Source organism: Aythya ferina (genome assembly GCF_964211825.1).
Source record: "Aythya ferina genome assembly, chromosome: 16".
NCBI classification, from domain to species: domain Eukaryota; kingdom Metazoa; phylum Chordata; class Aves; order Anseriformes; family Anatidae; genus Aythya; species Aythya ferina.
In genome coordinates this window covers 3,180,722-3,191,476 of record NC_140315.1, presented here as the reverse complement: position 1 = coordinate 3,191,476, position 10,755 = coordinate 3,180,722, and the positions used below count along the sequence as shown (strand labels likewise).

General features: G+C 45.6%; 2 long non-coding RNA genes across 2 annotated transcripts; one reads left to right on the top strand and one right to left on the bottom strand.

Annotated features, from left to right (window-relative positions):
- Window positions 1-2,395: 2,395 nt before the first annotated feature.
- LOC311445594 lies at window positions 2,396-6,899 on the top strand. Its single transcript, XR_014698528.1, has 2 exons — window positions 2,396-3,685; window positions 6,165-6,899. It is a non-coding gene; the product is annotated as an uncharacterized lncRNA (long non-coding RNA).
- On the bottom strand, window positions 6,811-8,836 carry LOC311445591. Its single transcript, XR_014698524.1, has 2 exons — window positions 7,403-8,836; window positions 6,811-6,902 (listed from the first exon to the last, which is right to left on the bottom strand). It is a non-coding gene; the product is annotated as an uncharacterized lncRNA (long non-coding RNA).
- Window positions 8,837-10,755: the final 1,919 nt, after the last annotated feature.

Genomic DNA, 10,755 nt, shown 5'->3' with positions numbered 1-10,755 from the left:
TAATCAATCACTGGTGTGCTTGCTATTTTCTTAACAGCAGAAGCACATTCAAAGTTGTGTGCTGATGTCATATGCAGTTATTTAATTTTATTTAAAGAAAGGGCTACCGTAGCTTTATTCCATGTCTGTGACACGCAAGGACCACGTTCTCCATGAGTGGAAATAGGCACCAATAACTCCAATGGAGTGCGTGGGGTTTAAGCCACCGGAGGATCTGTTCCCTCATATCTCAATGATAAAGCCAACTGTAGCAAAACTTCTGTTGAGACCTTCCAAGCCTGCAAAGACACCTGCTGTCCTGCAATCTGCATTGCAAAGAGGGCAACTGGCCCTTGAACTCCTGTATGCAAAGCAGACAGCCCAGGCAGTGTTGTCTTCCTTCCCACGACACACAGCATTGCTCGTCATTCATGCCGGCGCTCTCCAGCCCTTTTGTTCAGGAGCAGAGCATCTAATTATGCAAGTTCATATTCCTGTGCCATGGGAGATAGGTTTGGGGTGAGATTTGTCTAGTAAATGCATCAGTACACTACAGGCAGCAGTCCCCGAGAGCTGCTGAGCACTGTACTTTGCTGCCTAGTTTCCTCGCAGAGTTTACACCATGGTGACACCTCATTTTTTGTTGTGTTGTTTAACGGTGATGCCTTTTATAATGTCCTGTGCAAAACTTGAACTCATTTCTTGCTGTTGTTTGTTGGATGCGGGAGGACGTGAGATACGGATCTATGCAATGCTTCTCTTCAGTTGCTCTGTAAAGATGCTGGTTTTGGCTATGTGTGAGAAGTCAGAATGAATTTATTTTTTCTCTAGACTGCGAACCTAAGGGAGAGCTTGCCATAATGTCAGCCTGCTTTGTGGAAAGGGGATGCTGACTTGTTTCCAGGCCAGTGCTTGCAAGTAGAGAGGGCAGCGTTCCCCAAGCGGCTTGTAAGCGTGCACTTGCAGTATTGACCAGGGGTTAAGGGTGGAATTTCAGCATCCAGCAGGTGGTTGTCCTGCTTCCCTCACGGCCCCACCAGGAGAGAGGGGTGCCCAGCTGCCTGTACTCACACAGCCACGAGGTCCAGGCACAGCCCCAGGGTGATAAAGTCTGGGCAGGGCTGTGGCCAGCCCCGGCGGTCCTACATTGAATCAAACACATTCACAGGAACAGGGTGTGTGTTACTGAGCTGCAAAGCTGGCAAACACCTTGTGCCAGGTGCTACTTAGAATTATTTGTATATTTTGTGTATTTATGCTTTCCTAAGCAGACACGGAATGGGCATTTGTTTCCTTTGGCTGCTTAAGCATTGGCAGCTGGTGCAGTTTCATGAGCAAGGGCCCAGCAAGCACCACATGCAGGAGAGCCCCGCTGTCCTGAAGGGGCAGGATTAGACCTCGTGGATGCAGGAATTGACCCCGACACCATCCGAACACCAAAGGCTTCTTCACAACCCGGCCTGGTCTTTGTGCCACCTGCAAACATGAGCCTGTCTCCAGTCCTTGCCCAGAGATTGCCCTTCCCAGCTTACAGATGTTTGGGGTACAAGCAGGGATCTCAAAAGGGGAACATGCATGAATGTATTTTGGGAACATATTTTATGTATGATGTATTTATGGAAGGTAGATTTTTTTTTTAATATATAAATATATATATTGGTATGGTGATGTAATTCTTATGTTTATAAAATGAGGTTTATCTGAATGTGTTATTTCCAGAGCAAAAGGAAACTTTGGGGGGTTTATTTTGGTGGTGTAGGACTGGTGACTGATGGATTTAAGTAGTAACAAGGTGCTCCCATTCCATAAGCAGGCTCTGTATGTGTACAGGTAATTTAAAACAGAATATTTGAGAATGTGTTTCCCAGTCTCAAATAAAGTACTATATTGCTATAAAAAGCACAAAAATGCAATGAGTATTTCACAGGGTGCCTGTGTGTGTTTTCCATCAGCCATCCTGCTAACATGGGGCAGGGCCACATCCTGGGGGCCTGGGCTTTGCTGCACATCATCAAGGTGTCCCCAAGGGTCTGCAATCCACCAGGGAGGAGAGCTAGGATTTGGGGTTATGCTCAGATAGCAGTGCTCACAGAGCACTCGTGGCTGTGGGAGCTGCAGCAGCACTGCCCAACGGGTGGGACAGCAGGTGCCAAGGAGACCCTGTGGCTCTGTGTCTCATACCGATGTACCCTCTCCTCCTCAAGGGGGACTATTGCTTTTGAAGGCAAAATGAGTTTTTTGGTTGGTGAGGAAGAAGAATGAAGAGGAAAAGGTGCGGCCCGCATCCGTCACCGGAGTGACCCCCTCAAAGCCAGCCAGATTCTCCCAGAACTGCACGATGCAAATGAGGTCAAAGTCCTGCGTCCTGTACGGTTTGCTCAAGGAGTGACTCATGCTGATCGAGAACACAAACAAACAGCGGTCGGTATTGAGGAAAAGCCACGGGGAATTAAAACAAATGAGTGCGCACAAAGGAGCCCAAGCAGGAAGAGCTGCCTGGCGCTTGTTGGAGACACAGCCCAAGGCAGTCACTGAGCCTTTTTCTCCAGCCAAGTTTGTTGAGTTTCCTGGAGGAAAGAAACCTCGGGGTGCCGCTAGATGGCAATGGAGACAGCAGCACGGCCGGGTTTGCTTCAGCATCAGAAATCAGAGCTCTGTCCAGGGGATGGATCTGCTAGGTATCATTTGTAAGCAGAAAGTGATTTAGCACATGAGGGTGCAAACAGAGCAGCGGTATTATTTTTATGGAAGTGGATTCGTTTGCATTCGAAGCCTAAATAATAAATGCCCAAATTCCCTTGTCTTTCCTGCAAGTTTTAATCTTGTTCTGCAAGCAACAGTTTTAAAAGGTGAAAATGAGTTCATTTTGCTCCCTTGGGAATGGGGCACTGAGTTTATCTTCTAGCTGGGGAACCTCAATCCAGTGTCCTAGAAGACTAAATCTCATGTTAACTTAAGAATATCAGTTGTGCCAAATCCCACCTCCTTCATTACCAAGGAACACCCTGCTAGTTAATAGACAGTCCTGAGTCCTCCTAAAAGTGCATGCAATGGGATAGCTCCACCGAAATCCCTCATAACAGACCTACCCTCCTAGTAAGGGTGAAGCAAGGCTACTATAAAATGAATATACTTCAGTGAAACGCTAATTCACTAGTAACTATAGAAACTGTAGCTCTAGACATGAATGTTTGACATACTAATCTGCCCTGGTCCAAACTAATATGAAAAATGTGGTCTCTTACTATTCCAGCACCTGGTTAAAAATGCAAAATCTGTTCTGAGAGGAGTTTTGGAAACCCACAAAAGCACAGATGAAGCCTTCCACCTCAGCAGAGGTAAGAATTAAAAATCGTGAGCTCTAAGACCTTATGGCATCACAGATAAAATCTTCCGAGTACTTAAATCAAGTCACCTAAGCAACATCAATGAAAAACACATTTAGCAGGAAGACTAAACTACCTGTGATCACTGCTTGCCTTCATTCTTAAGGACGGAGACAAATCTGTGACTTTTTGCTGCTAGTGAGTACAGGGCAGATTCTCAGCTGATGTAGGTCACTGTAATTGTCCTTCAGTGTCTACATCTGGATCTGATGCAGCAAGGGGAGGAGTGCTGAGTGTGTTCCTCACAGACTGAGCATCTAAAAGCTCAGGGGTAAGAGTAGAGCAGGAGTTGAGGGCAGCCTGGCCAGCTCTGCACGCAGGTGAGACTTCTGCAACATGGCTCAGCCTGCACTGGGGGGAGTGGTGAGTTTGCTGAAAGATGTGGGAAATACAGGCTAATTGTTGTGTTTATTCTGGAAAAAAAAAATGAAGAAGGGAAAAAAAAAAAAAAAAAAAAAAAAAAAGCACTAGGGCCTAGCTTGATGCACTGAAAAGGCCATACTTTTGCTGTCATCTTTTCTACCAAGCTCCTGACCTTCTGTGATCTCCCAGCTAATGGCAATTAACTTCCTTCGCTGAGCAATGAGTCTGTGGCAGCTAAAGTACAGGCTGCGGTGCTCACTGCTTGCAGGACCCGCTGGAAGCAGAAGCCAGGCAAGGCGGTTCAGTCCGTGCCCTTCTGCCCTTGCAGGCTGATAGCTGCCATTACCTGGAAATGCGGAGAATGACACCGAAACATTGAGACCCTTAGCAAAAGACAGTCGGGTGCTGTTAAGCTTGCATCTTTTTGTGTTGTTTGGGATCATTTAGGGGGTTTCTGTCTAAGTCTCTCTGTAAACACCTCCTGCTCCCCATGCAGAGCTGCTCCCCCGGAGCAGGGACCGGCCCTAAGGCTGCATGGGGTGCAGGCAAGGAGCCAGCATCTCCTGAGAAGCAGCCAAAATTGCCAAAGAAACCCAGCCTGGGGCTTGCTGGTGCATGGTTAATCTTTGTTTGACAACACGTTAAAACACTATTTCCTCTTTTCTTTGTGTGATAATCCACAATTCTCAAGCAGCAGTTGGGGAGGTTATTTGGTTTGATGCAATTGTTTTAACACCACACTTGGATCTGCTGTAAGAATACTCCCTCGTTAAAACAGTGCAGCATTTCCTTCGTTTCCTCTCTTCTCCGGGGAGCCAGGCACTAAGCAGTGCGTTACCTGCATTTGAGTAAATCAGATAACTGGAAGAAAATTGATGAAAACTCCGGAGAGTTTATCTGCGTTTTTCATGAATCCCACACTTTGCAGGTCACTACTGTTCTGGACCTGTGAGTGTTTCCAGCCTCTTATCTGCTTCACCTCTTGCCCTGAATCAAATGATGCTCTTCTTCTAGAGATAAGCCTCATCTCATTTTTCATAGCCCTGTTATTATCATTACCTTGGAGATCTCAGTAGTGCTGCCTGGGAATCCTGCTAGCACTCAATAAGCAAGAGAGCACCTGGGCCTCCCCGAGACTTACCTAAAGGACGTGATCCAGCCCTGGGGGTCCCTGCAAAAAAACAGAAACTTTCCCAGATCCCCTGACCACAGCAGGACCTGGCTGTCCCAGCCCCATCCTCCTGCCTTGCCCAGCTGCTCCCAGCTGCGTGGGTACCCAGGAAAACCTCTCCCCACAGAGCACCCGGAGCCAGATGGGTGGTACTCCTCAGGAGGCACGAGCTGGATGGCTTCAACGGGGAAAAGAAATGTCTGTGCTCATGTTTTGCTAATCTAATTAGGCAAAAAAAACATCATTAATGCTCTGCGTGTCTAATTGATTAACATTCCCACTAAGCACAAGGTTGCTCTCATTAGCAGGGCTTCGTTGTCTGTGAACGCCGCTTTGCCTGAAGTTGCAAATATGTTGTGTTATCCAGAAGGCATGTCTTGTTTCTGCCTTTATAAAATACTTAGCATTTTTACCTGACTCTTAGTGATGAAGGGAACAGGAGGAGGTAGGAGAAAAGCCCTACATATGGAACAAGCAAAGAGTCTTGGAAAGTGTGGGTTTGCTACTTCTTGTGTCTCATTAGCAGTAAAAGAGAGTGAGATTTTTTTTTTTCCTATCCCATAATAACTGTAAGTTTTCCCTTCTGCATGGGAAAAAAAAATAAAATCTTTGAAGATTTAATGAGCTGAAAACCTGGAAACACACAACTCATTTTTACCAAAATTAATCACTTTTCTGCATTTTTTTTTTCAGTTTTATATATATATTTTAGCTGTTGATAAGACATTAAATGTGAGAATGTGAGATTTATTGTTTGCTGAAGTCTAAGACACCGGTGCCTGCAGAGCCGTCCTGCCCTCCTCTATGCTGGGCAAGCAGGGGTATTCCCAAGGCATGACTCATCTCGGGCAAAGGCTGGCATCAGAATGAATTTCTGCCTTAGGTTGACATGACCAGTGTCCCAGGAATGCTCTTACGCATTCATTTATTTATTTTACTATGTATGAAGATGACTGGTTCAGATGCAGATTTGCATAACATCACAGAGGTGTTATTTTGATTTGAAATGCTCCCAGACATTTCACAGTGCTGTCCAGTGCCTGCTCTGCTTTGGAGTGCAGAGCACTGATCCCATCCCATCCCATCCCATCCCATCCCATGGATTATTTGGAGCCATCTCTGCCTTGCACGTGCCTGCTCCCTGCTCACAGCTGAGCTGCTACTAGGGCAGACTGTTATCAGACAGATTAATCAGACTGATGCCATCGCTGCCTGATAATAAACCCAGCTTTCCTTACGTGATTTCTTTTCCCTCGTTTTCCCAGGCTCCACAAACCCAGACAGAGGGGAGCTGGCCATTCCCCAACTGCTCTTCACTGCCAGCACCGTGCTGGCCCCTGCCTCTCCTGGGGCCACGTTATTTGGTGAACCCCAAATAAGAAATTGCCCAGCTCCAGGACTGCGCAAATAAAAGCCCAGAGTGAAGCCAGCAATGGGAGAAGCCCCATAACTGAGCACAGGCGCTGCCTTCACAGTCTGAGCATCATGTTTAGGTTCATCACCGGGAATGGTGGCAAATCCCATATGAGTGTGGGTCACACTGGGACAGTGACAAGGAAGCAGCACAGGGGCTGTGTGCTGCAAGTTCCTCTTGCAGCCAGGCCCTCTTCAGGATGTGAGAAATGGGTTTGTTCCTCAGGAATGTACGCTGAGAAGGATTTGCAAAGCAGAGTAATTCAATCAGTTGAGTTGTATGCTCACTTCCTGCGTAATTGCTGTTGAATTTTGTTTGTGTTTCATTGAGGAAAAAGAGTTCCTCCAAGACATATTTGCAAATAATTGTATTTACAGAATTATTTTTGCATTCATCAGCTCTAAGGGGAAGCAGTGGGAAAGGCACCAGGGCTTGGTACATTCTGATCTGACTCACAGATAAACTGCTCAATGGATCCATTTCCTAGACCGCTGCTATTTTAGTTTGACATTTGTTTATTTTTTTGCTTTCATTTTGCACATTTCCTCTTCGGCACCCGCCTTGCTGGCATCACCGGCACTGTTCATTGCTGTGGGACAGAGAAACCAAGAGCTCAATGGGTTAAAGAGAAACCCTGCTGCAAGCTACCCCATCCCAGGAAGTAGCTGCATGGGCATTGAGGTTTCCTTTTTATTTTTCGGACACCTTGCTTCCAACGTGATGGAGCTGCTACAGATTTGGGGGTTCCTGCCTGCATCGATGTCAGCTTTGGTTTTTAAACAAACCCCGTCATAGCTTATCCTACATGGGTTCACAGCAAATCCTCTACCACTTGAGAGATTGAGTTACTGGCTTTCATGGAATTCTTATTAAAACCCTGTAGCTGGATTAATAACGGGTCTGAGCAGCTTACAGCCCACAGCACCCAGAGCGAGGAGTTCCCCCCTCGAGCCCCTCCCCAAGCATCTGCCCCATGCACACTGCAAAGGGGGTGACGAGGGCTCACCCTCACCTCATTGAAATCCCTGAGAGAAGAAAGACAGGAGGTATTCATCATCCCTGGTTCTGTTCAGCATCAGGAATAATTACCATGACAGCATGATGAGCGCTGTGCTCCATTAAACAAGCCTTGGGGCCATGGTCCCACGAGGTTCTGGGTGTCCCATAGGTCTTCTGTCACGTCTTCCATCCCTTTTGGGGACATTTCAGATACCATGGGGCAGGAGAGTCCAAAGCAACATGTTGTACATTCAGGCACCTGGATCCTTCCCCGAATGCCAGCCTCTTGTGGAAATTTCACCCTGCAGAAATCCTCCTTCCTTTCCTTCTGGCATTAGGGTTTTGCCTCTTATTGTGTATTGCAAGAAACATGAGCAGGAATATGCATACGCACATATAACGGAACAAAGAAAAATCTGAAAATGGAAGATCAAGTCATGAATTGAAGTAAATGGAAATGTAATTACTGTAGAAACCAACTGAGAGCATGCAAATGCTAAAATGGATTAAGCAGGAAGCGCTCACTGAGCATTACCACATTTGCCTTTGTAATATCCTGTTTATATAGATAAATCTAAACACAATACATAGTTTTAAACAAGCAAAACTTAGCCCACACACACCATGCCAAGTGATTTGATTCAGGATTCTCTTAACGTGTCAGAGGTAATTAAAACTCCTAAGCAGCTGTTTGAAGAAGTGAAAACACATCCTTTCCTACCTGCAGCTGATCGAAAGCTAGAATTGAAAGCAGGCAATTTATAAGACATGAGGGAGAGATCATTCATGCTAACCTTTTCCCTGTGCACTGCTCTGACAGCAGTAATGTTACTGGCTTTCCTTGCCTTTCTCTGCTCTCCAGAACTCCCCATCTCACAGCCTGAAGGGGTTGGATTTTTTTTTTTTTTTTTTTTTTTTTTACAAAGATAAAGCTTGAAATGTGGGTAGTGCACTTGCTGACATCTCTGTAGGTAAAAGCATTTCATGCAGCTTCCCGTAGCCCCGTTTATATAGCCATTGGCAGTAGGAAGCCTAGAACTGCACCCAGTGCTAGCCCACAGCTAACTGGGTGTTAAGAAGCTGGGTGGTGACAGTGAATGGGCCCAGGGTGCCATCACCTGAGCTTTGGAAAAGGTCAAAGTGAGATCAAAGCTAAATTTTGTCTTAATATAACACGAAGACCAAGTATATTAAGTTAAAAATCTGCAGCAGACACAATCACTGCCAAACCTTGACAGGTTCAGATATGAATTCAGATCAGATTACACAAACATTTGTGCATTTGCTTGATTTTAAGAGCACAAGGTCTGAACTGAAACACTGCCTTTTAAAAAGGCAGCATGGGAAAGAGACACAGTTAACACAAGCCATTCCTCTAGGCCAATAACACATTTGGAAAATGGGCTTCATTTTACTGACTTGGGTTTTTAAGCACTATCCCAGCTGAAGAAGCTGCCAGATACCAGGAAAACAAACAAACAAACCAAACCATACACTCTTAAGTTCCTATTCATCACATGCTGCTTTTCTAATTAATGCCCTTTGCTGGATAAACCTCAAATTATGTTCTAGAAAGAACAAAGAAAGAAAGAACTAAATATTTAGGGGATCCCTTAACTGCAGAGAAGAGGGGAGAATTCCCACATCCCGTGCCTTTTGACAGCACCTCTCAGGTTCTTGGTGGCACTTGTCTCACTGCCATCACACCTGGCCCTGCAAAGGTTTTCCCGGGTGTTTGTGTGCAGCTCTGCGAGCTGTGTTCTCACCTGCTAATTTGGGAAATATCGTCTCTGTAATTAGAAGGGGAAAAAAACATGGAAAGAAAGGAAGTCCTGGGGTGTGAAGGGAAAATGATGGGGCTTGTTTGTCATTTCGCATTGTTTTCTCTATCTGATCAGTGGTTACAGTAAATAAACACACACGTACATAAATTCTAATAGTCTAGCTTTTTGCAAAGCATACCCTCCATAGACAGAATATTAAAAACATCATCATTTGATGCTGTAAGTGGCAGAAAACTCTTTGACATTTTTCATTGTGAATATCAAGATTGTTTTCTTGCCACTGCAAATCCCCGAGGATATATTATGCTTGGTTATCTCTGTTCAACACATTTCACAGGGGGACATGTTATAAGCGAGGCAAGATTGACAAAACTAAAAATTCACTTGAGTATGGAAAGCAAATCTATTTCTTGTTTGGCAGGCTCTGGCAACTGATACTTAGACAGCTCTTCATGCATATCATACACACGCACGGCACTTCAATTGAGAAAAGAGCTGCCTCGCAGTCTGGAGGAGAAGCAGACACTTCGCATTACCCGTCTGATCATGGATCATCAGACCTAAAGTTATGCAAAAGCTGCTGAAGTGCATTTCAGGCTGGGAAGGCAGCGCTGCCTTTGGGAACCCACTGCCTGGTTTGTTTGGTGATGTGTTGGTGCTGATGATCCACTCCTGACCCTGCTGTGATGGGAGCTCCTGCTGGTTCAACAGGTCGATTTTTGCACCATTTCTGGGCAAAATCTTCCTCCACCAGGCATGGGAACTGAGAGAGCTAAAGCTTACTGTAGCACTTCATTCTGGTGCAGATTTGCCTTAAGCAGAAAAGGAAAATCAAACAAAAAATCAATCAAAAGCTGGGTAAGAGGAACTAGCTCGTGGCATGGGATGAATGCTTCCAGGACAGCTGGTGGATTTTCATTTTGTGTTCTCCACAGAGGGATGTGCTGGCAGCAGCCACTCACTTCATCAGGACCCAAATTTACAGAAAACTGGCTGGGGCCCTGCACCGCATTCATCCAAAGCTCCTGGGTCTGGTGGGTGGAGATCCCAGTGCTTTGCACCGAGTGAATCACAGGAACAGTGTGCGCTTCGTTAGAAGGCCTCCTCATAAGTTATTAATTATTATTTAGACTCAATACCAGACAGCAAAATTTAATCAGCCAGCATTGTGAAATAGCAGTGAGGGAAAACTCTAGCGAGCAGCAACAAATTACCAGAGGCATTATGAAATTGTCCCTGTGGCTTTAGCTGCTCATTTTGCCTTATTTGTTGGCACTTAGTTTTTATTTCTGCTTTATTCCACCAGCACCCCACTTGCTGATTGCTGTGCCTTGGGCTGGGGCATTGCCTTTGAGATGTCGTGAGTGGTGGCACACAGGGAGGAGAAAAGGAATCAGGATATTTTGCTGAAGGAGGCGCTGCCTGCATTGTGTTCACTCACAAAGCCAGCTCATGTGGTCCCTGAACACATAAAGTGTGGCTCTCAAAGCAACCTGCTCAAAAAGAGCTACATGAGTTATAAGGTAAGAAAAGTATTCTCCTTTTGATCATGTCAGTTAAAACTGGCAGAATTTGGCTGCCTGTTAACCTGCTTTCAAGGCTCCTTTGACTTGTCAATAACACCATTGTGTTTGAGATCATCTTTCACAGTTCCTCAGC